Source organism: Tympanuchus pallidicinctus, unplaced genomic scaffold (assembly GCF_026119805.1).
Source record: "Tympanuchus pallidicinctus isolate F22 unplaced genomic scaffold, pur_lepc_1.0 scaffold22, whole genome shotgun sequence".
In the NCBI taxonomy this organism is placed as follows: Eukaryota; Metazoa; Chordata; class Aves; order Galliformes; family Phasianidae; genus Tympanuchus; species Tympanuchus pallidicinctus.
The window spans coordinates 23,265,742-23,271,719 of NW_026294739.1; the positions used below are offsets into that span (position 1 = coordinate 23,265,742).

At 46.1% G+C, this 5,978-nt stretch overlaps 1 long non-coding RNA gene across 1 annotated transcript; it reads right to left on the minus strand.

The window, feature by feature from the left end:
- Nucleotides 1–1,355: 1,355 nt before the first annotated feature.
- LOC128082315 (uncharacterized) lies at nucleotides 1,356–2,124 on the minus strand. Its single transcript, XR_008207609.1, has 2 exons — nucleotides 1,731–2,124; nucleotides 1,356–1,617 (listed from the first exon to the last, which is right to left on the minus strand). It is a non-coding gene; the product is annotated as an uncharacterized LOC128082315 (long non-coding RNA).
- Between the last annotated feature and the right edge of the window lie 3,854 nt (nucleotides 2,125–5,978).

The following is a 5,978-nucleotide window of genomic DNA, read 5'->3' on the forward strand; positions in this document are numbered from 1 at the left end:
CGCAGGTTTAAACTCAGATCTCAAACCCATAGGACTCCTTTCACAGGACTCCATCAGAAAGGACGACGCACTTGTTCCATACACCCAAGCTGACCAAGCAGTGATATCACGGTCACTTAAACACACAGCAGCATCCACACCCCAAGCACGCACACTGCTTCCTGTGTTACTGGAGCCCACAGCTCCCCTTCACACCTCTGTGGATTCCTGGTGATTCACATCGATGCAGCCTCACTATAGATCCACGGATGTCACACAAGGCCTGCAGGACTTCTTTCTCCACAAATCCCATCTGCAGGCATTGGTTCATAAGGTTTACCACCCGCCCTCCTGAGCAAAAGAAAACACTAAGAACAAGAGCAAAGTGCTGGATTTGACCCGGCCTGGTCCCCAAGCCTCAGTCCTGCTAGACATACCCTGGTATGTAGACTCATCCCCAAAGCCTGACTGGACATCAGCACATGCATCAGTCTGCAAATGCCCCATCCCAGCAGCAAGGGATCAAAGCACTGGGACAAATGCTGAAATAAAAATGCCACGCAAGTTCTCTATTAGCATTGATCATGAACAAATCTACCCCGGAGGATGTGGGACAAGTAGCAGAAGACAACAACCTGCAGAACCAGCTCATTTGGGGCTGCTCCAGATGTTTGTATGCTCCCTTCCATGGCCCAGGCCAAGCTTGCTGAGCTGCTCACGCAGCAATTAAAGGCCGCTGTGACATTATTTTTGGATTTGGTGTCCTCAGTGGATGAACCCAGCACCTGCCTGTATGGCAACATGTGACCTTTTGGCTCAAACATCAATCCCAAATCCCAAAGAAACAGGGAGGCTGCAGCATGCATACTTTGTGCAGCCCCTGCGCTCCTTGAGTCAGAGATCGCTGACATGCTGCAGTGCCCCATTTCCGTTGCAGAATGACGCAGGATTGCTGAAGTCACTGCAGATTTGGAGAAAAGACAAACTGTCTCCAGAACGCACTCCCCGTAGAACTTGCCCACATGTGTGGGGCACAAGCCCCATTTTGGGGGCAGTGAACACCACATGTGGGGTGCAACCCCAATTAGGTGACCCCACCGTCATAGCCATCCCAGAGAACACCATCAGCCCGCTGCACATGGCCATCAACTTCTTCCTAGACTCCACGCACCCCACAGGCATTCCTATCCCCATCCTCAACCCCATGGTGACATCGGCATTAAAGCACAATTGAGACTGTGCGAACATCAATATAGCCCTGTGCTTTCTGCCACCATGCTTTAATTTCGTTATCATTAAGTGTGCTGAGCAGTTACATTTCAGTATGTGAATATTTAAAAACAACGCCACAGATACTGACAAAAAATTAAAAAAAAAAAAAAAAAATCTCTTTTTTTTAATACCTATTCATATGCACTTCGCACAACTTTTCTGGCTTAGGAGTAGTTTCCCTCTGTTTTCTTCGTCTTCCCCTCCCACTTCTAGCTTCGCGTTACTCCCCCATCATCTCAAGGCAGACACAACAGATCGCCACGGACTCCGCCGCGGGCCCCCGCCAATGTCCCTCGGAAAAGTTCTATCCGTGGTCTCTGCTGCCACCTCGTGGTCAATGCGGAGAACTGCAACTGCCTCTTAGTCCTGCAGGCAGTAAGACGCACGCGAATAGAAATGCGGAAGCGGCATTTTAACCGCTCTGCGCAGCTAATCCGCCGCATTCAATGGTGATCAGTCCTCCAAGCAGTAGCGGACACGCACCCAACTTTAAGACAGCAACTGTTTCGACAAACGACTGCGGGTACGGGCAAGCAGTCGATTCTTGGACTGCCGGCTCAGCGATAATCTCCCCTTCTAATCCAGGATGCCCCTCATATATTTCCGCCGTTTCATGCCCGAGCCCACTCGGGAACGGTATGGCTCACAGCTGGCTCTGAACGCCCCGTGACGTCCAATTTACACGCCCCCGCGGTGGACTAGCAGACGTCCCCCCCAGACGTGCACCGTCCCCCACCCTTTTAAAAACCCTCGCAGTGGCAGTGGAACACGAGCAGCTCGGACATTCGCGGACACGGCACTGGCGTACAGCGGTGCCGACACTGCACGATAACGGGACCGGAAAGTGTTCAGAAATCAACACGCGTGCGCCCGCCGCGGTTTGGGGTGCATACGTACGCAAGCTCTGCTGGAGCTCCAGTAGTCTATTACCGAGACGGGCTTGGGCGTAAAACCGCCCGAGAAATTAGATAAAGATCATCTAGGTTTGGAAGAGAGAAAAGTATCGCTGAGCCGGTGGTCCAAGAATTAACTGCTTGCTCGCATCTCAAGGCTTCTTAGAAATCGATGCTATTTATAAGCTTTCTGGCGCATGTGCACTATTGACTGGAGAACTAAGCATAACAAAACTTGGCAGATTCGTTGCGCAGAGCGACGATTAAGTACGAACACCACTTACACGTGCCTGCGCGCATGCGTCCTGCTGTCTGCGGCAGCAAACATACACGGCCGCCATTCCACCGGTTGGCCACAAAGGGGCATCAGAGACCACGGAAACAACTTCGCCGACCGGTTCGACGCGGAGCTGCACCACAGTCCCTGGCGCTCCGTTCTTTCTCTTCTTTGCAGAGAAAAACCTTTAAGTTAGATGGAGGATGAGAGGGGTGATAAAAAAGCGTAAATTAAAAAAAGACCAAGGAAAACTTCTCCACCCCCAGAAGAGCTGTGCTAAGTGCTTATGAAAATCTGTAAATAAGTAAGTAATCATCAAATTGATGTTGTCGTGCTTGGATTTTTTTTTTCTGTTTGTTTGTTTTTTTTCCAGCATCTGAGGTGATGAAAAAGCTGGTATCAGTTGGACAGATGCATGCAGTGAAGCTAAGGATGGCTTGAAACTATTAACAGAGCAATGCAAAACAGTCATACAACTTCACGAAAAAACGTAGTAACAGCTTCAGTACCTGGCCACACCACTCTGAGATTCCATCCGCATCACCCAAGGTTTGTAGATACCCACCAGAATGGTTTTGATATCAAGCAATTTGTTGTCAGTTCTTTCATTCACAATCACTGCCAGGATCTGCCACAGGGTGTTCTGACCACGGCCACCACAGCTGAACTGTTTTTATAACAGTGCTATTTCCAGGCGTGGTTTCAAGCATTTGGTATAGTTTTGACCCAAAGGAAGAATTAATATGAAATGTGAGGTATGCATAAGTCATCATGAGGCGTGTTTCTCAGCATCACCTTTGAGAAACAGAGAATGGATTTGTCAAAAAAGTCTCAGAACAGCAGTAACATACAAAGCTGTGTAAGAATAATATGAGAACACTTTGCAAGGAGGTGAAGAACTTTATGACCTCCGCCTGGGAAATCCAGCACCATTTGCCTGCAGATACCTCTTTGGCAACTGTTCTAGATCCAGCTGTACATTCTGCTTGAGAACACAACTCAAAACTACAAAGACGACAACGGGAGTTTTACATAGGCAGAAGAAAAAGAATGGTATGCCTCTTTCAGTATTGAAAGCGAAAGAAATGCACACCTTATCAACAGGTTGACAGCATGTCAAGCAGCAGCCAGTCCCAGATAACGATAACAGCTAGACACTGAAACAGCTTCTGACAAAATCTACAATTTCTTGTACGGAATAAATCATGACAGAAGTTGACTCTGAAGAACAAACTAATTGTCAGCCTAGGGTATTCCACATTACTGAATTTACCTCAGAGTCTGTGCTTTTATTTCTCAGCAGCGAAAGTGCTATCAGGAATCAAGTTTTCCTTCAGCCTCAGCTACCGTCTGCTCTGTGCACCCCTTTACCAGCGTCATCCCAACTGATCTTCGTAACTGTCTTGACATTATACTAGCAGTATAGTTTGCAAGAGAGACTGCCAGTGCAGTATCTCTTGCAAACAGGGATTCAAGGCAAGTGTAGCAGTAGTAGATTCAAAGCATTTGTTCAGCAGTAGTTACTGAGGGTTTTGCAGTCTTCTGGTGCATTGTTTGATTGGATAAAAGCATGAATTTTTATAAAGTCATTTATCTAGGATTGAAGAACTTCAACATCATAAACAGCCACTTAAATTCATTTAGGGAGGAGTAAAAAGTCAGATGCTGAATCTGTTTAACAGCTGTGGGAATACCAGGAAGACTATTCAAAGCAGCAGCTGTGAAGCAAGATAAACAGCATGAGAAGCAAGGATACCTCTAGAAGAGGAGAAAAAGCAATAGAAATGGCTCACGGCTCTGATCAGATCAGTGCACAGTTATGGAGAATTTGTGGAATACTCTGTTGACATGTAAAAGTGGATGGGAGAGCTGTAAGAGCAGATGGGAAAGCTACGAAAGGAAACTTAAGAATGTATGTAAGTGATGTGAAAACTTGTAATAAGTTATTTGGATCTTTCACATCTGAGTCTGTGTATCAGACACTGCAAACAGCCTTTTACATGGTCTCTGAAATACCACAGAGAATCTCTGTAACCTCTCTGACTTGATTCAGTCAACAACAAGGATGTATCAACAGGAAAGAATCCAAAAATAGGTCAGATAAAGGACTTTTTTGATAAATACTGCTACCCAAAATGTTTTAGTTTTTTTTTTTTTTTCTTAGTTATTAGGGACTCTTTACTGCCTTCACTACTTGGTCCTTGTGTGCTCATAATCCAAACAGATTTGATATGCCTTCCTCTGTTAATAGCAACACCACTGGGACTGAAAACAGAAAATGAGCATTTAATTTAGATTTTGAATGAAAGAGAAGTAATTAGAATTCTCAGGTTCTTTCTGCTGCTCAGCTTCCAACTTCCCTTCAGCTAAATAAAACATAATGGAGACATGCTCAAAACATAATGGAGACATGCTCATCTTACAAGCTATATGCAGTAAGAGAGAAACAGTGAAACATTACCTGTTAATCCTATTAATTGTTATTGTGAAACACTTGAAACTATCCCCACAAGTAGTGTGGGCCTTCAGAAACACAGCTAGAGAACAAATTAACTAAACAATCAAATACACAGCAACTCTTATACATGAGGGTTACATGGCAGATGCTACTGCTGGAGAGAAGAGTGATGTAAAATTCTTCAGAGTGGATTCTCTACTACTGCTTCACGGAACATAAAGTAGCCAAGGAATAGGACTACATTTAATGGGAGAGAGTGCTATTTTCAGGAGTTGCAGGTTGTGGTTGTGTTTTTTTGTTTGTTTGTTTTGTCTGTTATGGGCAGAGCACGTGCTCCTTAGACAGGAAGAAGCAGAAGCCCACAGGCCAAATAAAGTGGTAACAGTGCAAAGCATATATTTCACTTGCAAACATTTCAGTTACAACACTGGAGAAAGATTTTTTCGTTACTCTCCTGTAAATGTGCCCAACCTTATGATGAATAACCACACCACTCATTTCATGTCCTCACTTCTCCAAATCCCTGGACAAATGAGAAAAGAAAGGGACTCCTACTCAGATATAGAGTCATCATAGAATGGCCTGGGTTGAAAAGGACCACAATGCTCATCTAGCTTCAATCCCCCTGCTGCGTGCAGGTCGCCAACCAGCAGCCCAGGCTGCCCAGAGCCACATCCAGCCTGGCCTAGAATGCCTGCAGGGATGGGGCCTCCACAGCCTCCTTGGGCAACCTGTGCCAGTGCCTCACCACCCTCTGAGGGAAAAACATCCTCCTAAAATCTAACCTAAACTTTCCTGTCTCAGTTTGACCATACCCCCTTGCCCTATCACCCTCATAAACAGCAGTTCCCCCTCCTGTTTATTCACTCCCTTCAAGTACTGGAAGTCCACAATGAGGTCTCCCCGCAGCCTTCTCTTCTCCAAGCTAAACAAGCCCAGTTCCCTTTCTTCGCAGCAGAGGTGCTCCAGCCCTCTGAATCTTAGTGGTCTTCCTTTGGTCTTATTCCCAGAGCTCTGCCTCTTTCTTGCGCTGGGAGTCCCAGGCCTGGATGCAGTAATGAAGATGGGGCCCAAAAGAGCTGAGTAGAGAGGAACAATC